The sequence below is a fragment of the Enhydra lutris genome, unplaced genomic scaffold, assembly GCF_002288905.1.
Source record: "Enhydra lutris kenyoni isolate GAN:26980312 unplaced genomic scaffold, ASM228890v2 scaffoldscaffold93, whole genome shotgun sequence".
In the NCBI taxonomy this organism is placed as follows: Eukaryota; Metazoa; Chordata; class Mammalia; order Carnivora; family Mustelidae; genus Enhydra; species Enhydra lutris.
The window spans coordinates 1,588,986-1,612,847 of NW_019154177.1; the positions used below are offsets into that span (position 1 = coordinate 1,588,986).

The 23,862-nt window shown below is 42.8% G+C and overlaps 1 protein-coding gene and 1 pseudogene across 2 annotated transcripts in view; one reads left to right on the plus strand and one right to left on the minus strand.

Moving 5' to 3' along the window:
• The window catches only part of LOC111162575, an 83,681-nt pseudogene extending 77,874 nt beyond the window's left edge, over positions 1-5,807 (minus strand). Inside the window, exons 1-3 of the transcript XR_002641580.1 lie at positions 5,328-5,807; positions 4,904-5,039; positions 2,422-3,316 (exon numbers count right to left, since the gene is read on the minus strand). The product of XR_002641580.1 is annotated as a zinc finger protein 850-like (transcript). The remainder of the gene's footprint in view (positions 1-2,421; positions 3,317-4,903; positions 5,040-5,327) is intronic.
• Positions 1-23,862, plus strand: part of LOC111138601 — an 896,555-nt gene that overhangs the window by 308,108 nt on the left and 564,585 nt on the right. The gene's annotated exons all lie outside the window — the stretch shown is intronic.

Below are 23,862 nucleotides of genomic sequence, written 5' to 3' on the forward strand. Positions count from 1 at the left end.
ACGAAAACTCGGGCATAACAACTTCTGATCCTGACCAGAAAACGGGCACCCTGGGCGCCGAGGTTCCCCCACATGAAGAGGCAGGTCTGAGGGTCCTGTCTCTCCGGGAGCCCGAGCCTCGCACAGCCGGCGCCGGAGGGGTGAATACAGGCGAACGGGCGCGGGAGGGCGGACTCGGGCTCGCTGCCTCCGGGGCCGTCAGGACGGTCCGTAGCCGCCGCTTTCATCTCGGAATTGTTCCTAAACCTCACCAGCAGCCTCAGAGAAGTGAGACACGGGCGCTGTGGACGTCGCCCTTGGCCGCGGTCCCCGCCTTAGGCCTCGAAGCGCCCCTCACCGCCGCCACACAACCCTGTCGCTAGCTGGGTAGCAACCACCGGCGGAAGTCGTCCGTTTCCAGCCTCTCGGGGAGAAGCTGTCGGGTGTAACCTCCGCACGGCCTCCGGGGGGCGGCCGCCTGGGGCACAGCGCCGCTTCCGGCCTCTCTGGCCGAGGCTCCTCTCGGTGGTGGCCGCCGAGGGGCCGCGCTACTGTTTTGAGTTGCGGATAGTCGTTCACCTTCTGAAAGGCTAACGACGTGCGAAGCAAGTCCCCCAGTGTAAAGTTGTGGGGCACGAGGGCCGTTTCGGCGTTACGTCACGTGGCGATACTGTTAGGGACATAATCCAGGTTAACGGTTAGGCACGAGGCCCGGAACAGCGCGCGTTTGAATCCCGGTTGCAGCATTTGCTGTCCCTGTATTTCGAGCAGGACAGTCACAGCTCGGGTTTCACCGCAAAACCGGGCGTATAAACAGCGCTGGGACCGGTCAGGACACAGGAAGCATTAGCACAGCACGTGTGAAACAGGAAGCTACGCGTTCAGCGCCGCACCACACACGTGGGGTTACTTCGATGCTATCAGGACATTTTTAGTTCAAGGTAATTGAAAGGCAGATGCTTTTTTTTCTTTCTTTTTTTTTTTTTTTTAAATAAAGCCTATTAGTGAAAGATTTTGTACATTAGATTATCCTAATTCTACACTGGGGGTTGTTTGCTCGTTTTCAGATAAAGACATTATATACACATGGGATATTTAAGCCTTACATAGTTGCTTATATTTTCAAATTAGGGAAAACAGTAGGGCAGGATTTGCCTTTATATCCTGAAATCACTGGTGTTCTTACTTGTCGGATTCATCCCTCCACTCTTCTCTTGGGTACCAATCCTCTCTACCGGTCTTTAGTGGAGAGAAGAGCAGCCAGCAGTCATGAAACAATTCCAGGACCCTGACCTTCAGCGCTAATTCCCTCAGCCCTCCTCTACGATGGTCACTAGCCAGAGCTTTTTCTGTCCAGAGAGCTCCCCAGAACTGCTGTCTCTGTCCACTCACCCCAGGGAGGTGCCAAAGGCATATGTGGCAGTAAGATCCTAGTTATGGTATTGTCTTCTCCAAATTTGAGGTTGAGGTACAAAATGACTTTAAATGATCTGGGAAATTCAGAAAAGGTCATTTAAAGACAAAAGATTAGGGGCGCCTGAGTGGCTCAGTTGGTTAAAGCCTCTGCCTTCGGTTAGGGTCATGGTCCCAGGGTCCTGGGATCGAGCCCCACATTGGGCTCTCTGCTCAGCGGGGAGCCTGCTTCCCTTCCTCTCTCTCCCTGCCTGCCTCTCTGCCTACTTGTGATCTCTGTCTGTCAAATAAATAAATAAAATCTTAAAAAAAAAAAAAAAGACAAAAGATTAAGCTCTGCTTTATAGAGCAAGTGCTAAATGTGACTACCTTCCCTTACCTCTAATTCCAACTCCTGACTAATTTACTTCTCTCCTGTCTTGTTTGAATCTCTATGGGTTCTGGCCTCTTGCCTTGGATGCTCTCCTGGTTTACCTCCTGGCATGACCTCTAGACATAGACTTTGGTCTACATATTGGAATGCCACCATTGCGCAGGTCCTCGTTTGACAGGACTTTCTACTTTAGTTTTGCTGTGCCTTCATTTAAAGGAATGTTCTGAAAGCTCTGTGTGTATTGCTCATTGCTCAAACTATTCCACTTCAGGGCTTAGCCTACCTCCTCTTGAGGAGAATCATTAACGAATACTGATGATCAGCTTCTTTACTGAATCCTTTCCCCTCCATACTGCAGTCATGTTATTTCCTCTCTATCTCCATTGCCATAACCTAGCCTTTTTATTAGCCTCCTCCAAATTCGGCTCTTCTAGCTTGACTTCAGCAGTCAATAGAAGAGAGGAAGATCCTGACTCACAGAAAGTATTCTCCCACCCCAGTAGGGGAAGACTGTAAGCAAAACATTAAGCCTCAGAATGAGAGAAAAGAGATATTGGTCTTTTAGTCATTCATCTCACTCCATATTTTTTATTCAATATTTTTCATATTGCTATTTCTTTTGCATTTCCGTGAAAATTTAAGTTCTTTACATTAACAGGTTTTCCCTCTTGTGAATTCTTTGGTGTTGACGAAGGTGTGAACTCTGACTGAAGGCTCTCCCACACTCATTGCATTCATAGGGTTTCTCTCCAGTGTGGATTCTCAGGTGTCGAATGAGGTGTGAACTCACTCTGAAGGTTTTCCCACATTCACTACATTCATAGGGTTTCTCTCTGGTGTGAATTCTCTGATGCAAGATAAGATGTGAGTTCAGGCTGAATGCTCTCCCACATTCTTTGCATTCAAAGGGTCTTTCTCCAGTGTGAATTCTCTGGTGTCTAATAAGATCTGAGCTCCCCCCAAAGCCTTTCCCACACTCATTACATTCATAAGGCCTCTCTCCAGTGTGGATTCTCTGATGCCTGATAAGCTTTGAGCTGTGTCTGAAAGCTTTCCCACATTCATTACACTGGTGGGTTTTCTCCCCACTAAAAATTGCTGCATGTTTAATAAGGTTTGGGCTTTTGAGAGATGTTCCATATTGGTGAATTTTCTCTCCAGCATAAATTCTTTGATGCTTAATAAAATCTGGATTCCATTTGAAACTTTGGTCATAGGTACTGTGTTTACAAGATTTCTGGTGTGTCAATTCACTTGAATTCAGGTTTAAGCTTCTCTCACAACCATCATGGCTAATACTACCTGTGAGTGTATTTTTGTGGGTAAGGATTTTACTAAAACCTCCATCCTGAGCAGATGATGGTCTCTGAGCACCCCCTGATTCTTTTTCCCATTGCTTCTTTAGCCTGCCTGCAGACTTACAGATGTTTTGAGGCTCAGCAGTTCCTTCTGAAATGAATCCTGAAATTCTTCCTGATAGAATCCTCTGTGATTCCATTTTTTCATAAATGTCCAACTTTGGCATGAATCCATTGTTTTCACTCTCATTATCTAAAAGAATGAAAAGACAAAGTGGTAAATTATCTGTTTGCTGAGTTGGAAGAAAAGAAAATTTTGAGCTATACCCAAGACAGCTACATATTGGTACTTCAACTGGCCACTCTAAAAATGTGGCTTTTCAAGAGAAAGGTGTACTGGACAAGGACACAAAAGAGAAAATTTGGTAAAATCAATTAGAATGCCTGTGGAGAGGAAAACTTCATCTATCTACCTATCCTTTTTTCATGTCCATGGCTAATCAAGTTCTGTAAGTACTTTCTGCTGAATGTGCCCTGAACACCTCCCCTTCTTTACATTTCTGCTACCACTACCCTTGTCACTCTTCCTGTTTGGGGACTGTCACAGCTTCCTGCTGTCTAGACTCTGAGCTGTTCTTCCTAGTCATCCTGAATACCCTCACCAGACTAACTGTCCTTAAAATCCTGTCACCTCCTGTACCCTACTCAGAACCTTTCCTCTCTTTTCTTCTACAACACCTGAACTCCTCCACCTGGTTTCCAGGATCCATTTATGATCAAGTCCTCACAGTTCCTGCCTGCTGGCTCACAAATTTATACTGTGCCTATGACTCGATATTGTGCTGCAATCAAGCACCCCCTCTTTTTGTAGGGTTTCCTTTGTCTAGAATATGCTATAGCAGGAAAGGTGGTTAGGCAGTGCTGGTCTTAGGGTGGGGGAAATATATGATTTTGGATGGAGTGGATGGAAGTATCTCCAGAACAAACTGGAAAACAGAATTTGGGTATTATTTTTAACTGACTATAATTTATTTATTTTTAAAAAGATCATGACTTTTTTTTTTTTAAGTTTTTATTTTATTTATTGCAGGGGGAGCAGAGGGAGAGGGAGAAAGCAGGGGAGCCTGATGTGGGGCTGGATCCCAGGATCCTGAGATCATGACCTGAGCTGAAGGCAGATGCTTAACCAATCGAGCCACCCAGTTGCCCCCAAAACTAATTTATTCTTGAGTTTATTTTTGAGATCATTTACACCTAAAGTAATACTGAATCCATGAACTCTTTAAGCAGAGGAGTTTTAGAACAGTGATGACTATTCCATGGAGGGAGTCCCCAGAAGTATGACTGACTTCCTATAACAACATGAAAGCTTTGTAAGACCAAAAGTACAATAAAAAAGACAATAATGTGGATCTTGTTCTATGTATCTGTGAATTACATTCCACTTCTGGGTATATCATTATGTACCTGCTTTTCTACTAACGTGTTATTTCTCTTGATGTGTTTCTTCCTTTTTTTTTTTTTTTTTTTTTGCTTATTTATTTCTTGATGTTTTCTCACACATTAATTTTTCTTTCCTTTAGTTTACTCATAAAAATATCCTGTGTTTTGGAAATATTCTGGATGAAGAACAAATGGGAAAATGTAAATATTTTGGATAAGGAACCAAATTCTCTCTGTTTTTGTTTTAATTGGCCAATGACACACAGGGAAAAGTTCTCTACTTCTCATGGGGTGATAAAGGAAAGGACCATGTATGGTAACTGAGGCTACTCTGAGAAGAGACATTCACAGTCCCACTCCTTCAGCGACACAAACTGCACGCACTACTGCCCCTTACCGCCATCCAGCAGAAGGGGTGCTGAAGAACCACGAAGGGCCTTGGGGTCCACTGGCTGCAACTGGACACTCAGTGCTGGTCCAGGAGGCACCACCTTCTTCCCGAGTATCTCTTGTCTGTGTGCATGGACTGGAACCTGAGAAAAATAAAGTACATTTGGGCTTGTGAGAGAATCCCTGTTGGGGATTTGAATATCTTCCAAAAACAAAGAGAACCCGCTGTAGGAATACAAAACTGCAGGATGGATTAAGTCTGACTCAAATGTGAAATGTGGCACAGCATGAAATGCAGTGGAAAGGAGACAGAAAGACACACTGCCCTAACAGTCCCTGCAGGTCTCCCTGGGTGCTCAGTCTCAGGCCCTTTCCTCCCACTGTGGGACTCTGTCCATGTGGAGTTCTTAGATCTCCCATTCCCTGTGTACCTGGATTACTGCTTCATCAGCGCCTCTTTCCAAATCTTCCAGTAGGGTGACCACCTCCTCTCCATTCTCTGGGCCATGTTCCCGCACCCAGGCCTGCAGCTCCTCGGGCAGGATGGTCAGGAACTGCTCCAGCACCAGCAGCTCGAGGATCTGCTCCTTGCTGTGTGTCTCGGGCTGCAGCCACTGATGGCAGAGCTCCCGCAGCCGGCTCAGGGCCTCGCGGGGCCCAGCGGAATCCTGGTAGCAGAACTGCCTGAAAAGCTGTCGGCAGAACTCCTGCCCAAAGGGGTCGCTTCTCTGGAGGGAAGTGTCCTGCCTCCAGACAAAATCTTCCTCTTCTATCTTCACTATGAGAAGCCCTTCATTCTCCTGAAGTTTCTGAGCTGTAGCTTTCTTTGATTCTGTCGTCATTTTGGGATGAAATGTATTACCAGGAAATCCACTTCTGCTTTGTGAAGCGTCCTACTTAGTTTCAAGGGCTCTTCTAAGGGATAAAAAAGAACTATTACTGTCTATGAAGATGAAAGATCACATCACAGAAATAGTCATTTTCCATTGCCCAGAAGTATACTTGGCATTTACTCTATGTAGAAGCACTGAAATACTTTGTGGAATAAAATTGTTACACAATTTCTACCTCAAAACACTTTCAAATTTAAATTTAAAAACAAAATTCCGCTCTTTGGAAAATTCATTTATTTTGGAGAGAGAGGGCGCATGTGTGTGAGCGGGGGGATGGACAGAAGGAGAGGGAGAGAGAGAATCTCTAGCGGACTCCTAGCACATCTCAGAGCCCAAGGCTGGGCTCAGTCCCACGACCCTGAGATCATGACCTGAGCAGAAATCAAGAGATGGACTCTTAGTCAACTGAGCCACCCAGGCACCCATAAAAACAAAATACTTTAAAGTAGAAACAATAAATATAAGATTTAAAAATTTCAGGCAATGCTACATGTTAATATGTCACTTGCAATTAAATTATATGTTAAGTCATAAAGACAATAAGGACCAGCAGAAGAAAACAATAAAGTGCTTCACAAAGTTGGAGATGCAAAGGAGTTGCAATGCAGGGAAATGCAAAGCAGACTGCAATGGTCAGGGAAAACTTCATGAAAAATTAACTTCTGAAGAATGGAAAGAATTTGATGGGATGAGGGAGAGAGAAAAGTAGGAAATTACAAGCAAGGAAACAGTCTGAACAACTGGTTAATGGTAGGATCACAGAAGTGGGAAAGCAAAAAGTTCAGTAGGTTTGTATAAGGAAAAAACAGAGGCAAAGGCCCTACCATAGAAAGCCTCAATGCCAAGATCCTGAACTCAGAGTTTACCTTTTAGGCACTGGGGAGCCAAGGAAAGCTTCTGAGCAGAATGACCTGACAAATACTGTTTGTGGAGATTAACATGTTCATTTCTAGGATGGACTGCAACATGAAAAGAGAAACATAGAGAGGCCATACTTATACAAGTGTGAGGAAAATACAAACTCGAAATGATAATTATTAATTCAAAATCTGGAATTAGGATTACTTACAAATCTCTTAAGTAATAGGGTAGCTTTTCTTAAAAGATTTTTTAAAAAATAGATTTTATTTATTTGACAGCAAGAGAACACAAGCAGGGGCAACGGGAGAGGGAGAAGCAGGCTTGATCCCAGGATTCTGGGATCATGACCTGAGCTGAAGACAGATGCTTAGCCATCTAAGGCACCCCTAAAAGATTTTGAGTAATCTCTGCACCCAGTGTGGGGCTGGAACTCACAACCCTAAGATCAAGAATCACCTGTTCCATCAAATGAGCCAGCTGGGTGCCCCGGGGCAACCTTCCTTGAGAGCCAGAGGCTAAGTTTCAATCAGTGTTAACTAGTTCCTTCCCCAAAGTTCTCAAATAGATAGGTTTCCTGTTATCTGTTGGGATATAACAGATATCCCAACAGTTCCTTCTCTATCTTCCTAGTTTTGTGGCTCAGTTCATATCTTGGACATTAAGTCCTATCATCTCACCAAGAAAGTTAAATATAATAAACCAGCACCATGACTTATCTGTCGACTGTGAGTCTTGTTATTAAACACCAGTTCCTCCAGTCTTAGCACATGGGAATGTCTGGTTTCTGCACTGAAAAACTGAGTAACAGGAATGTAGATGTGAAGCCTAGAATGCGAGAGCAGAATGCAAGTATTAATCTTGCAGGGCCTTCTACTACACATTTCACCTGATTTCACCTGATTAATCTTGCAGGGCCTTCTACTACACATTTCAGCTGATTGCGGATCGTTGTACTGACATGTACTTTATTAAAAATCTTGGGGCGCCTGGATGGCTCAGTGGGTTAAAGTCTCTGCCTTCCGCTCAGGTCATGATCCCAGGGTCCTGGGATCCAGCCCTGTATCATATCGGGCTTTCTGCTCAGCAGGGAACCTGCTTCCCCCTTTCTCTCTGCTTGCCTCTCTGCCTACTTGTGATCTCAAATAAATAAAATCTTAAAAAACAAAACAAAGAATCTAAATACAAGCCAAACTCTGGGCTAGAAGTTGTACAGCAATGGTTTCCAAGAAAGTCTGTGTTCCCAGCTCATTAATTAGCTGACTAATTAATCATGTGGAAACTTTGTTAGAAACTGATTTTTGGGATGCTGTCTGGGTGAGTATGGGTATACCTGGAAAATCCGTATTCTGATGTACAGCCCCAAAGAATCAAATGGTGTTTGAGTTTCTAAAAACAGTTCGGAAAAAGTCATAAAACCCATGTGGATTAAAAACATTTAAATATCTAAATGTTATGTTTCACAGAACACACACTGAAATGCTGATCAATGCGGTAAACCGAAGGACTAAACAAGTTGTAAGGTAGTATGAAACACCCTAACGGTTTAGAGGCAGGGAGACGACGTGTGTGTGTGTGTGTGTGTGTACACGCGGGCGTAGCAAATACTTCTTAGAGGTGCTGGTCCTTAAGGTGGACAATACAAGATTCAAAAGGGAAAGATTCAAAAGTCATAAGGGAAAGCTGAGGAAATGGGAATGAACAGCAGACTGAGGGAGAGCCGAGCTGGCAGGGCTAGTATTTGTTGTGACAACTCTGCGGAATTCCTACGTAACACCCCTGACTACGACACAGATCACCGCAAATTATTTTTAGCTTTGGCTGTTTTTCTTCAACGACCGTTACTCCATGAGGTCAAGGGCCACGCTCTCCCGCTCTCCGAGCTCTCACAGTCTTTGAACTGGAGCAGAGCCCGAGAGGCCTCCCGACGCCGCGGGCACACGCAGGAGGGAGGAGTCGTGCCGGGACCGAGCACGCCGCGGGGCTGCCCACCGCCCGCTTTGCGGGCCGTCTCCTCCGCTTCCACCGCGTCCCGGGCACACGCGGAACGACGGGACCGGGGCCGCCCGCTTTCCCTACGAGAAGGCCGGCACTCTCCTCGCGAGAGGCGGCCGTCGGGACCGGCTCCCGGGCAGCTCCTCGCGGCTGGAAGCCGCCTTCCAGACGCCGCCGCCGGGCTCGCCATCCCCGGCAGTGACCCCGCACCGCGGCGGGACGCCCCAGCCCGGCACTCCGCCCCGTCCGCGGCGGTGACGTAACGGCGGCGCGGGTAACCATGGCAACCACCGCCCCTCTGGAAGTAGGCGGGCGCAGTGTACTCTGAACGCCGAGCATCCGGGCCACTTTTCTTCGGGATTCCTCCGCGGTCCCGGCTCCGGGGCTCCGCGGGGCTGCAGCAATCCCGAAGTAAAGTGGTAGGGACCGGGTGCTTGGAGGGGACAAAAGGTCGGACCAGTGGGTCCTCAAACCCGGACTCACCTCTTCCACAGGGTGGTTCCGATCGGACACTTCCGGTGGGGGCACGGCGCAGCACCCTCTCTTAAAGCTTCCGTCCTCGTGGGCTCCGAGCCTGCGCAGAAGGCAGCCCGGCGCTGGACTGCGACTCCCAGAAGTCTTGGCGTCTCCGCCGCGCTCTGGCTCCCGTTTCCCGGGCAGCTTCCGAGGCTACCGAAATTCTCCGGGCTCTAAGGTGGGGTGCTTGCACCCTGTGTGGCGGGGAACGCGGCCTCGCCTTGGGCTTCAGTCTGGGGGGTGGAACGGAAAGGCATGCACCGCGCCCAGACCTCACGGGGCTGGTTACACCCCGGGCTCACGACGGCCGGCGCGTGGCCCGAAGCGCTCACTTTCTCGAGTCGGTGGGCCAGAGTGTGAGGTCTGGAATGCTGACGGTAACTTAGGGTTACTGCGCCTCGTGTCCTCGGCACCTCCTCTCTCGTGCGGTGGCAAACAGCCAAAACTCAACTGAGTAAGCGGCAAGAGCTGCACTTCAGTAAGCCGTAGTGAGTGGAGAGGAGGGCCGAGTGGTACAGAACCCAAAGGTTTTGTAGGAAGGGGAGTGGGGCAAGAAGTTATTAGCCAAAGGAAAAGCTTTGTCTCAGGGCAAGGGGGCCTTCCATGGAGGGGTGGCGTGTGAACGGGGGGTTTTATCATGCAGATTACCTCATCTTCTCGGGGGCGTGGGGGGAGGGAATGAAGAGGGCCCATGTGACCTTTCTGGTGCTGACGAGAAAATTCTTCATTATTGCTTAAAATTTCACTCCTGAAGAGAACGCAACTGTAATTTCGTCCTGGTTTGCTATTCTGGGGGCAAGTAACTCCACCTTGGGCCTGTGGTTTTCTTTTCAGCAGAGGTAACCTCTATAATCTGTGTTCTCTTTTTGAAAGAATAGGTCTACTAGATAAGTACGCATGGTCAAACACTATATGGTTTAGTGTTCTTTCTCATCTAAAAGGCATCACGCCATCGGTAAGCCTCTGATACTTGTTTTTTTCACTTAACAATGTTTCTACGGTTTATCTATGGTGTTGAGTTACAATTAATTTTCTTTGTAATAGTCTGGTTGTGAATATAGCACTACATCCATTTTCCTACAGTTGGGCTGATGGGCTCTCTGTTGGTTAGGGCAATAAACCTCTTAGGAGTTGCATCTGCTTCTACCTGGGTTCCCCACAGTCTGTTCTTAACAGAGCAGCCTGAAGGATGCTGTTGCAGTCTTAAGTTCTGTTGCGCTGCTGAAGGGTAGCAGAGCACATCTCCTCACCTATGCGCCTTTGGTAGTTTGATCATTTTGAGCTGTAGGCACTTGAAAAACAGCAAATGTGGAAAGGGGCTTTCTCTGAATTTCCCTTATCTGTTTAGACAGATCCTCCAGAATAAACTCAATTGTTGCAAATACCCTTCCCCAAGAGTTTCATCAACTAGGGAAGATTGACTTGTATCCTAGGAAAGAAGTTGACACCACACCCTGACAAACTTGTCCCAAATGATCATGATGTAGAAATGGAGTTTGGAGCCCACAGCCAAGAAAAAAATCTTGGGACATCTTCAGTGGAAAAAAGTGGTTTTATTAAAGCACGGGGGACAGGATTGGTGGGCAGAAAGAGCTGCACTGGGGTAGTGACGGGTGACTGATTATAAACTGTCAAGTTGGGAGGGGGTTGGGGACACCACAAACCTTCAAGGTATTTTGAAAGCAAGGTTTCCAGGATCCTGAGGGCTAGCTATTGTTAGGAAAATGTCATTTATTACTGTTTAGTAAGAACTCAGTCATGAGACCCTTCAGATGTGTATCAGTGGGCCACATCCTTGGATTGCTAACATATATCTTGGGGGGTGGAGATAAAAGAAGTTTCCAAAGGAATTTTTATATGTTAAAGTAAAATGAACAGGATCCCGAGGCATCAGGATAATGTTAAGCTAAGATTGCCACTTTAGCAAAGTGTCAACAACATCAAGGCAGCTGAGATCCCAGAGGAAGTTCACTCTACCTGTTTCAGGGACTTGTCACTGGGCTATAGGCAGTAAGAAAATTTAATTCTTTCTTTTGCCTTTGTTTCCCACATTGGTCATACCTCCCACCTGTTCTCTTAAGGGCCCTATTCATCTTTACTAAAAATCATTTACTGTTCCCTAAAAGGCCTACATCTCCTGTCCCCTTTCCCTGTTAAATTAAATCCTGTTACTTTTTCATTGCTCATTTTTCTCTAGTTATTTTTTTGTGTACCCATGAAGTATACATGTTAATAAACTTCTGTTTGTTTTTCTCTTGTTAATGTTTTTTATTACAGGGATTTCTTTTTTTTTTTCTTAAGATTTTATTTATTTATTTGACAAAGCGAGAGAGAGACCATAAATAGGCAGAGAGGCAGGCAGAGAGAGAGGGAGAAGCAGACTCCCCGCCGAGCAGAGAGTCCGATGCAGGGCTCGAACCCAGGATCCTGAGATCATGATCTGAGCCGAAGGTAGAGGCTTAACACACTGAGCCACCCAGGCGCCCCAACTTAGCTCCTTTTGAAGAAAATATCCTGCAGATATACTTGTACACTTTCAACTTATTGCATGTACAAGATAATTAGTTGTAGCATTGCTTATGATAAAAAGAAGGGGGGGAGTGCCTGGGCGTCTCAGTCAGTGAAGCGTCTGCCTTCAGCTCAGGTCATGATCCTAGGATCCTGGGATTGAGCCCTGCATTGGGCTCCCTGCTCAGTGGGGAGCCTGCCTCTCCCTTTGCCTGCCACTTTTGCTTGTGTGGGTTCTCTCTCTGACAAATAAATACACAAAAATATCCAAAAAAAAGGGGGGGGGAACAATCAAAAAATCCATCAATAAAGGACTGGTAAGAGTCAATCCATACAGTGAAATACCACGGGATGGCTCTCTTTATAATGTTGATGTGGCAGGGACCTCTAGTATGTATGTATGTAAAATGTAATCTATTTCATTTTGGAAGCTTTTATGATCTCTTTATTTCTGATGTTCTTAAATTTCACAGTACTATGTCCTGGTGAGAGAGTTTTTTCATTCACAATACTGGATAGTCAGTAGAACCTTTCAGTCTGATAATACACAAATTCAGGACTGGAAATTTCCCCAAATATTTTTTGCATGATATTTACTTTCCATTTTCTCTTTTTGCTTCTTTTCAATTTTCTAAAAGCTGTGAATGGATTCAAAGACATTGACAAGAATAATAAAAAATAATACAGCAAACTTCACGCGCACAGCACTTAGCTTCATTAACTTAAAAAAAAAAAACATTATACAAGAAAGAATTCTTGAGACCTCTTTGGTGCAAAATTTTGGCTTTTGTTGCAAAATTTGGTTTTATTAAAGCACAGGAACAGGACCCGTAGGCAGAAAGAACTACACTGTGGTCAAGAGGAGTGGCCCATTATATACTTTCAAGTTGGGAGGGGGTTAGGGAGAGCGTAAGTCTCAGGAATTTTGGAAGCAAGTTTTCCAGGACTTCAAGGGGGCTCGCTATTGTTGAGAAAAGGTCATTTATTACTGTCTAATGAAACCTTAGTCATGAGACACTTCAGATGTAAATTAGTGGGCCATTATGCTTGGGGGATGATTGTCAACATGTATCTTGGGGGGTTTAGAGATAAAGGAAATTTCTAAAGGAATTTTTATATGTTAAAGCAGACTTACAGGATCCTGGTTGGGGGAAGGGGTTCAGGTTAGGATTGCCTTTTGCCCTTAGCGAAGTATTAACATTGAGGCAGTTGAGTCCCTAGAGGAATGTCACTCTGCCCGTTTCAAGGATTTGTCTGTGGGCTCTAGGTAGTAAGGAGATTTAATAATTTTTCTTCTGCCTTTGTTTCCCACATCAATACCCATCTCTTAAAAAATAAGATCTCCATCTCTTAGATTTAGCTTTTAAGTCTTTTTTTTCCTGTTATGTGATTCATTAATTTCTGTTGCAGTCTTTCAGTTTATTTTGCTATCCTATTCTAACTTTTCTGCTGGATCTTTAATTAATAGATTTCTCTGCATTCCATTTAGATGTTTATAGCTGAGAATTGAGGTTTCAAAATTTCCTCAGCATTTAAAGTATTGCATTCTATTGTCTCAACTAGTTATGATTATCATGCACACCAACTGGAATTTAATTATAATATTGACCATAAGGTTCAGGTCTGCAACAAAATTTATTTAATCTGAGAAATTTTTATTTGAATGAACAATTAAAAAATAGTTGTTACAGAATCAATGACCTTCTTGAGAGAGCGTGGAATGATATTAGAAACATTAAAGTAACAGGAAAAAGGTATTCTTCTGACTGGGCTGAATCTCTTTTACAATTAGACACCTGGAGACCATCAGGTTGTGACAGTACGGGGCAATGCAAACTTTCACTGTTAAGACTATTAGGAGGTCAAAGCCTACTAGCCTATGACACATATGTCGTGTCACAGCAAACACATGGTGGTACTACACTTCTAGCAACACACGCACCCCTGTGGATTGATGGATATTTATTACCCAAAGAAATGGCATTTCAGTGGCCTAATAACGTACTATACCTGGCATGAGTTGGAAGTCAAAGCTAATCTTTTTCCTTTAACAAGAACATCTGTTGAAGTTGTTTTTGGACATGGGACACTTTAATTGGTTAATTTGTGCCAATGATTATTCAGAGGTTACATTCTTTAATCATACTAAAATGAAAGCTACTACTATCATCACAATGAATATATTAAATATTGTATGCTATTAACATAACATTTAATATTACCAAAATGGTTACCTATATCTCAGAATATTCATACAAAGATTTCCCAATATCTTGCCATGCTAAAATAACAGAAATGCTTGGGGGAAAAACTGACAAAATTGATCAACTTTTGGATGAAAACATGGAAGAACTCAAAGTAGCCCATAAAACCTTAAGCAACAAGCTAGTTAATGCACTTTACACACGCTATGCAGGCCGTTCATGCCGTTTCAGCCCCCATTCATACTAACTCAGTTGCATTAAACAAAGACATAGAAAACTTACGTAATAAATCATATAAAATCCTTAATAAATAAATAAATAAAATTTCCTTTCTAGAATTGTTAGCAAAACCCTTCAAATATGTGATTTTTTTCTGGCTCGTGGTCTGACTATAATCCTTTAAAATACCTAAAGATGGGATGGAATTATCTCTCTACACATGTTTGGGAATCTATTAAGGAAATTCTTCTATTACTTTGTTATCATTTTTGTTATATATCTTATTAAATATGCTATTAGAACATTATGCACTTTTTAAAAAAAAATTTATTTATTTATTTGACAGAGAGAGATCACAAGTAGGCAGAGCAGCAGGCAGAGAGAGAGGAGGAAGCAGGCTCCCCGCTGAGCAGAGAGCCCGATGTGGGGCTCGATCCCAGGACCCTGAGATCATGACCTGAGCCGAAGGCAGAGGCTTAATCCATTGAGCCACCCAGGCACCCTGAGAACATTATGCACTCTTAAACTTAACAAGAAAAAAAATCAAGGAAAGACTTTGATTAACCATACCCTCATTGTTCTTTTCTGGATATGCTGAGAGCCTATGTTGAAGATTCTGTACATATTTTTTGGGTTTTTACCTTCTTTTTGTCTGACTTTATTCAGTTAGATATGACTGAGTTGGAGCTTTTTTTTTTGTTTTTTGTTTTTTTTTTAAGATTTTATTTATTTATTTAACAGACAGAGATCACAAGTAGTCAGAAAGGCAGGCAGTGAGAGAGAGGAGGAAGCAGGCTTGTCTTCTGTTCTGCTTCTTGTCCTGTGTCAGAAGCCAGGTGTAACCACACGGTGAGCTGTCGTTGAGTTTGGAATCCTCAACCTGCTTTACAATTGTGATTTACCTTCACTTTACGACTGAATAAAGCTGACATTGTGGGAAGACCCAACTCACGTGTGTGCCTTCATAATGTGCTCATGGAGCTGGTTCTCCAGCCCTCCTAGCATCTTTATGAATTACCCAACACTCTGATTAAATTATATTTCTGCTTAGTTAAGCAGCATCGATTTCTGTTTCTTTGCAACTGAAAAAGCTGATGCATACAAAAAGGTCCTTCAAGAGACAGTGATTTGGGATTCGATTGGTCCATTATATCTAGTGCTTCTCTGTCCCACCCAGTCAGTGTTGCTTACGTGGGTCCTTACAAGCTCCAGCAAAATTTTCTGATCTCAATCTCGTAAGAAAAAAATAAAAAACACAAGGGTAACTTGTAGATGGTCTTCTCATCATAAAGAAACAAACATATTTATAGCAGGATTTAAAAAAATCAGTTTTTATCTTTATTTCTGCCTGTTAATTATTACATATATGAAAATGATTGAGCATTTTATTTATTTACTTTTTTTTTTTAAACCAACTTTGAAGAGATGTTTTGGATAGTATGACTTAAAATATGGGACATATGGCATATGGAAAAAGGCACTTTTCATGGCGCTGGGCGGCACAATGGACCCAGAAAACAATCTGTAAATCAGCTATGAGTTCCAAATCAAAGATCACAGAGGCAAATGTTATCAATTGCTGGTGCAGTCGCTTCTCATGTAGGCAACTCTAAATAACAGCACATATGTTTAATTAATTAACTAATTAATTTTAGAGAGAGAGCGAGACAGTATGAGCAGAGGGAGAGGCAGAGGAGGACGGAGAGAAAGAATCTCAAGCAGATTCTGCACTGAGTGTGGAGCCAGACGTGGGGCTTGATCTCACGACCCTGAGATCATGACCTGAGCCAAAACCAAGAGTCATATGCTTAACCGACTGAGGCACCCAGGCGCCCCAGACTTTTAATTTTAAAAATGATGATTAATAGTCTTCTAGGCATTCTTTGTCACCATCATAACATTTATATACATATATACAAGGAAGATATAAGTGGTTCTTTTTATACCAGGGAATAAAGACAGGTTATAGGAAATACAATATAATAATAAAATATGACTAAATATAAAAAAACATTAGGGTGAGAAATAATCCATCCCCTCATTCCCACCAATCCCTCGTTGGATCCTTCACCAGTCCAGATTAATTTATTCAATACACTTACACATACCATGCTCCTGCTTACCTACAAGGCTTTCATCAGGATTTGGAATATTTTCATTGTTTCTTTTTTTTTTTTTTTTTAAGATTTCATTTATTTTTTATTTATTTGGCAGACAGAGATCACAAGTAGGCAGAGAGGGCAGGCAGAGAGAGAAGAAGGGGAGCAGGTTCTCTGCTGAGCAGAGAGCCCGATGCGGGGCTTGATCCCAGGACCCTGGGATCATGCCTGAGCTGAAGGCAGAGGCTTTAACCCCCTGAGCCACCCAGGCACCCCATTTTCATTATTTCTGTGTAAAAATCACCTATGTCCTGGATCCAGATCAAGTGCGGCTTTTTTCTCAAAGCTTTACTTGACCTTTCATACCCTCGCCGATATCTTTTCTCTCGTTGCAACAACCTCTCATTGCAACAACCTCTCATTGCAGTTATGATTTGAACCTTTTGTTACATAATAGTTTTCTTCTCTACTGTTTTTCATGCATGACGGTGTGGTTACATCACTCCTGTCTACTCCCGGAGGATAGGCCTGCGGGGGCTGCTGTATTCCGTACTCCCCATGGTACTTCTCTGTGTTGACCTGAGCCATCTGGGAGTTCTTAACGATGCATTCAAATGTTGATCTCATATTCTTACTGTGATTTTCAGGGGCTTCCTCTGTATGTGTTTGCCCACAACAATAATACCTTCAGGAACTGAAATAGATAAGGCCTGTGATTAGGTAGCAAATTTAGGTCATTGCCAAGTTTAGTTAGGTATTTCATAACAGCTTTGTAACTATGACTAGAATGAAAATGATGAACTCATGAGGATTTGCTTCCAGTTGAACGCCTTTCAGTCAGTACAGATCACTGGGATATGGTTTTGGTCTGACCTACAGCCTTCTTTAATGCCCGTTTCAGCTCACTGTTCCTTAGACTGTATATGAAGGGATTCAACATAGGGGCTATGACCATGAAGACCACTGATGTGGCTGAATCTTTTTCAGATGAATGGTTGGACGAGGGGCGCATATAGACTCCTGTGATTGCGCCATAGAAAAGAATGACCAAGGCAAGGTGAGATCCACAGGTGGAGAAAGCCTTGAGTTTTCCTTGAGCAGAAGGGATTTTCATCACAGCAGAGATGATGAAGATATAGGACGCCATGATACACCCTGCAGGTACCACGAAGATCAGCCCCACGGCAGCCAGAACTATGAACTGGTTGAGACTGGTGTCAGAACAGGAGAGGGGGAAGAGAGAGCTGATATCACAGAAGAAATGGTGGATGATGTTGTTAGAGCAGAAGTGCAGACGGGTGAGCATGAGGGTGTGCAAGAGGGGATTCAAAGTGGCAAGGACCCAAGGCACAGCCACCAGACAGGCACAAAGGCGCCGAGTCATAATGGTGGAGTAATGCAAAGGGTGACAGATGGCCACATAACGGTCATATGCCATCACCGTGAGAAGGAAGTTGTCCATGCTGGCAAATATCATACAGAAATACATCTGAGCCAGGCAGCCAGGGTAGGAGATGGTCTGAGTCTGTGCTTGGATGTTCAGCAGCATCTTGGGGACGGTAGATGAAGGGAGGCAGATGTCTACCACAGAGAGATTGGAAAGGAAGAAATACATGGGTGTGTGGAGGCGACGGTCTGAGACAATAGCCAGCAAGATGAGCAAGTTTCCAAACAGCGCTGTTAGGTAGAGACACAGAAAAAGTACAAAGAGGAGAGCCTGTTGCTCTGGCCAACTTGAGAAGCCCAAGAGGAGAAATACAGAGACACTGGTTTGGTTTCCTTTTTCCATTGAGTGGATATATCTGCATGAAAACCAAGAGGATGAAATACTTTTGACAGAAAAAAAAAAAAAATCCCCTCCCTTCCCCTTTTTTTTGTATTCACCTAGTCTTGTCTCCTTTACTAAATATTTTCTTTAGGCCATCCTGCCTCCTCTCTGGTAATTTCTCCTGAGCTTTACTGACCGTGGGTATGTCTTTCCATTTCATCAGCCGACTTTTCATTTATCCTCACCTACCAGGACGTCCAAGGGACCTTCGTACCTCTCCCCTCTTCCTACCTGTGATGTCAATCGTGACTCTTGTACATTCTGCACTTTGTGTGGTTTCCTGACTGCCAGCCCTGTGTTGAAACACATCCATGAGTCTGACACACTGACTGTAAGCCAAACTTTGAGATTTAAAGGAGAAAAAATTTCCAGATGTTTATCCAATATCCTATGAGCCATCCTGCTTGGAAACCAGTCAGACATCTACCATTTAGGATTTATAAGAAGATAAACCATCTTAGCTTTTTAAAATTCGAAAGAGAAATACAGTAACATGTTTGACAAGCATTAAAAAAAAATTAAGCCTCCCCAAAATAGTTTACATGAAGACTATGAGCAACATAGAAAATTATTTACAAAATAGTTAAAAAGTTATATAACACATGCAGTAACTACTTTAGTTTTAGTAGTTAAAACTAAAAGAACACAGAGAAAGTTATATCAAAGGAGGGGGCACATTTACAGGATTCCCTTTCAGTGTTTTTTTTTTTTTTTGTAGTATTTTAACCATAACTACAAAAAACTGGGTTCATGTTTATAAGGTATCGTGGTTACTTTGGGTGCTGCATGTCTTGGTGTTGTAGAAAACACAATTCAATGGAGAGTTCCTGAAACTTGGATCAAGATGTAAATGAAAAATACTACCCTGGAAAACAATTAAGAAGACAAACATTCACATCCACAGATGAGATAGTTGCCCAAGAACGGAGGGCTCCCTGAGAGTTAGCAAAGTTCTTGGAGAATGTGGGTTTTGGCTGGCCCAGTTGGAACCAGACCCCATTACTTGTGGGCTGGGTGACCAAGGCACTTAATCACCCCGAATCTTACAATCTTAGTTCTCCTTTGTATGATATAATGGCACCTGCCTTAAAGGTTGTTGCGCAAATGAAATGAGTCAATATGTGCAAAAGTCTCAGCAAAGAATGATTACTTAATAAATGCAAGTTGTTGGTGACCCAGCCATAACTGGGAGGGTCAGGTTCTTTCCTAGTCTCCACAGTGGCTGTTGTAAATCTTCCCTCCTTGAACATCCAGTATGTCCCTTCATATCACAGAAAAAACGGAGCCATGGTCAGATGGATGTGCTCAACTTTCTGCCACCAACACAGGAAACTTATCTGCATCTCTACTCATCATTCCTTCTCTCCTCTCCTCCTGTCCCAAGTCTCCAGAGCCTCAGCTTCTCCTTTTTTTTTTTTTTTAAATAGGTAAACTCTACCCTCAATGTGAGACTCAAACTCACAACTCCAAGATCAAGAGCCACCTGCTCTGCTGACTGAGCCAGTCAGGTGTCCCCAGCTCCTCCTTTCTGTAATCTATATGTTCTCCTGCTCTGCTGGACTCTGACTTTCAGCTGAGGTCTCTCCCACCTTTGGTTTCCCTTTCCAGATCCATGTCTACCTCTGGGTATCCTCCTGATTCTCTCCCCAGTGCAAAACTCCTCATGGACTTCGTTTCCTCAAACCCACATGCCACTTGGCTGCTGCCTCAGCCACGCCAATGAATTGCTCCTTGGAGTCTTGAAAAACCCAATGTTTACTTCTTAGTCCTTTTGTTTTTAGACCTCCTAGAATTCTTTTCTTGAGAAACTCTTCCTTGGATTTATTTTCAACTTTCTCAGATCTTTCTGGCCATTCCTTTTCAGTTGCCTTTGCAAAATGCACTCCCTTTGACAGCCATAAAATGTAGGCATTTCTCTGTTTTGTTTTTGTTGTTGTTGTTGTTTTGTCTTATGCTTCCTTTTCTTTCCATCCTACCCATATTCCCGTATGATTCTATCCACTCTCATGGCTTTTCTATCTATATGCTACTCTCTTGTAAATTATTTCTCTGGAGCAATTCTCTCTCATCTTCAGACTCGTATTTCCAGTGCTCTCTGGATGTTTCTACTTCGATGTCACAGCCATCTTATGTCTAATACTTCCCAAACTGAGTCCATCATATTCTCCCCGCTCAAAGACCATTCCTACCTCCATGTGCCCTTTATCAATGAACGGCACCACAGTTTGTCCAGTTGTTCAAGAATAGAAAACTTGGGAGTTAGCCCAGGACTTCTCTCTCTCTCTTTTACTTACCTCCAATCAATCATTAACCTCTGTTGATGTTATTTTTGGGGACTTAGAATATTATCAAACAAATAGATTTTTAACTTCTACTACAACTAAAGCACTGTTTTGGGCATTGGAAAATATCAGTGAATAAGAAAGGCATAGTCTCCATCCTTGAGGAGCTTCAAACCAAAGCCAGAAACTTTAGAGTTATCCTTGACTCATCCAGTTCATGACCAAACCATGTTGGTATTCTGACTTTGTCACACCCATACTGCTTTTCTTTGTTCTTAGTTATACTGACTATGCCAGACTCTCATCTCTTGTGTGGATACTTGCAATAACCTTCCCATTAGTCTTCCTTCCCAGGAGGGCAGGCAGGAAGGAAAGAAGACTGTAGTCTTCCCCTTTCAATCTTCCTTTATCCTACCTAAGAAATTATTCTTCTAAAACAAGAATTTCCCTTCTTCCCTTCTTAAAAATTTCCAATAGTTTTCAATTGCCTTCAATCCAAACTCCCAATTCTTTATCATGGCACACACGGTTCTTCATTATCCCTTTCTTACCTGCCTAGTCTTATCTCTTGCTGTGACTAATTTCCCACCCTTAGAATTTCCTAATGCACACTGAAACTTTATGTCTCCCTGGCTTTTCTCACTTTGAAATCCTCTGACCACCTTACCTAAAGCTTCCCCCAAGACATTCTCTATTGCTGTTTGTCTTCGTATCACAACCACTTGGAATTTTCTTGTTTCATATAAAGCAATTTATTTGTTTTGTGATATGCATCAGTAAAATGTGAGGTCCATAAGACCAGGAAACTGATCCTTTTTTTAAACCAATATATGGGTGGGATATTGTCTGATAATACAGCAGATATACAGATCAATATGTATTTGTTGAATAAATGAATATACTTCTAAAATTCTCAGAAGACTTTTCTTCTATCAGATAGCATGTATACTTTAGAGTGACTTTAATTCCAGTCTACATAGCATTTGAAAATACATAAATAGATATAATTATTTATGTATTTGTTTTTGTTTTGCTTTCATAACTCTTCCTTTCCAGCATGCTATTTTGGAGGGCACATAGACTGTATATTATTCATCTTTGCTTAGGGAAACCCAATTTCTCAAACAATGATTTATATTTGCCTGTGAAGAGAGGCTGTTTTTTTGGGTGGGGTGAGCTTCATGCCAGAGTGTGCAAGACAACACCATCTGGGGTTCTATTCTTGGTTCTCCACCTAGTGCTATTGTCTTGTATCTTAGCCAAAGCAGTGGAGAGTCTGGTGACAGAAACTAAAGGAAACGGAGAAACTCTGTTGAACTATTTTTCCGGTGATTGAATAACAGAAGTGTGAAATGCAGTCTACATACAAATTCAAATGACTGGGTTCTCTGATGCCTTTCTCCACTTAACACGTAAGTTGTAGAATGCCTCTCTGCCTTGACATTTGCTACTAGTGTGTAAATCTGTCACTTTTACTTAAAGAGAAACACCCAAGAGAAAAAAGCTCCTGTAGTCTTCGCTCTTCTTCCATAAAAGTCTCTGCCCTGATGCTCCAGGAGCTTTGGAGGTGGTGGGGAAAATGGCCAGGTGAAGTGACTTAGTTCTTGGACAAAGTAGATATAAAAATTTAGAATTTGGGCCCTTGTCACTTTATGCTATGTGGACCAAATAACAGAGGAAACCTACCTGAAGAGAGGGAAGATTAAAGTAGATTTTCAAGGAAAAGGGAGAGTCATTTAACATTCTACCTCAACTCTGACTCCTTTGCTAATTGCATTGTCCACCTGAAAGGATATCCCCTATCTATTTTCCCTCTCACCTTTGCACCTTTGACTTTCTTGACCTAGCAATTCTTCCTAAACTCAGTTCTGAAGACTCTTCCTAGATTGGGCCAAGTTCATGCCCATTGGCATTTGGTCCTCATTTACCCAACATTTCCAGCTGCAGGTACATATCTTCCTAGTGTTCTTTCATTTGGACCCAAGCTTATTGTTAATTGTTATCCTAAGCTCTTTGTATGAATCTCTTAAAAAACTGATCTGAATATTGAAATATTCATTTACAGAGAATGTACAAAAGAAATATTCTAGAAACCAAATGCTCTGGAGGGAACAGAAAGAACTTTTCAATAATCTATAGGAGACATAAAGAAGGAGTTATGGGCATGTGAAAATACTCTGGATGTGTAAACATAGATTTTATTGATTTCACTAGTGCATGAGGATGGGGTAGCAGTGATAACATTAAAGACCCCTCCCCTCTACTTTTCTATCAACCAAATGTTTTCACTCTGGAAAAATGATAAAACAATGGAAGTACATGAAACCTGCTGAGTAAATTCTGAAATTGTATAAAAATAATAAAATTTTCACCAAGATAGAAAAACTGTAAAGACAAAGCTTACCACTATCAAGTACTAGATGCCATGCTAAATGCTCTCATAGTTTGCTAATCCTCATAATACCTCTATAATATAGGTCACATATCCTCATTATATATTCACTGATTGTTCGCAGAGCCAGGACCTGAGTTAATTGATTTGAAATCTCATCCACTTTTCACTAAACCACTACTGAATCTAGGCCTTAACACCTTCACAGGGAGGGCTCCCATTTATTAATCAATTCATTCATTCAGTCCACAAATGGCATTACTGTATGATAGACAATGCCTGCTGGCCTTGAGTAGAACCTAAACTTGTCTTACTTATGTAAAGACTTGCTTCCTCCATTCTTCTCAGATCTGCTCACTTTCCAGCACACTTACCAGATCCTCATATCAGGAATCTTCTGAGAAGAGACTTTAGCTTCTAAGTCTCAAGAGTAATGGGAAAGTTTTTAAAAAGAGAATGTTGCCCCTCCTCCAGGACGTACAAGGCTGAGGGATGGGATGCTTCTTGGGCAGGTGTATCTGGTGCAGTGAGAGCTGAAGTGACCTCAGGACTCTCCAGCACTGGCGTTTATAGCTTCTTTGCAGTGCTTGAGAACCCAGTCTTGCCAAGCTTCCTCAGCTCCAGTAACAATTACTTTATCCCCTTTGTGGGTTTCCCAATTGCAACCCTAGGGATAATGTATGTGGCACATAATCTTCCAGGGAGATTCAAGGAATTAAAAGATCTGGAAATTGTTCACAGATTCCCAGGAAGACTTGTAACACATATCTCCCTTTCCACCTTCCAAGAAGCTCCAAAACAACAAATATCCAACATTTCACCAGAAACAACCTTTTGCAACATGAGTTGACTTATTCTCTAAATATAGGATTTGTCTTCCCTGATTGAAGCACCCTGTAAACAACACCATCCTTGAGCTTCTGAATACTTGGTTTATCAGCTAATATATCAGCTTGGGGATAACACTCAGAAGTTTGGGGATGCCATATTCCAGGATGGTGTATATGCATGGAAAAATAACCATATATGGTAGTGTGTCCCCAGTGCTACGACCTATGTGTCTAGATGTCAAAGGGTGTGCATCTGTTAGCTTTTTCTATATAACAAACCACTCTAAACTTAGAAGCTTAAGACACCAACCATTAATTATCTCACAATTATGTGAGTCAGCA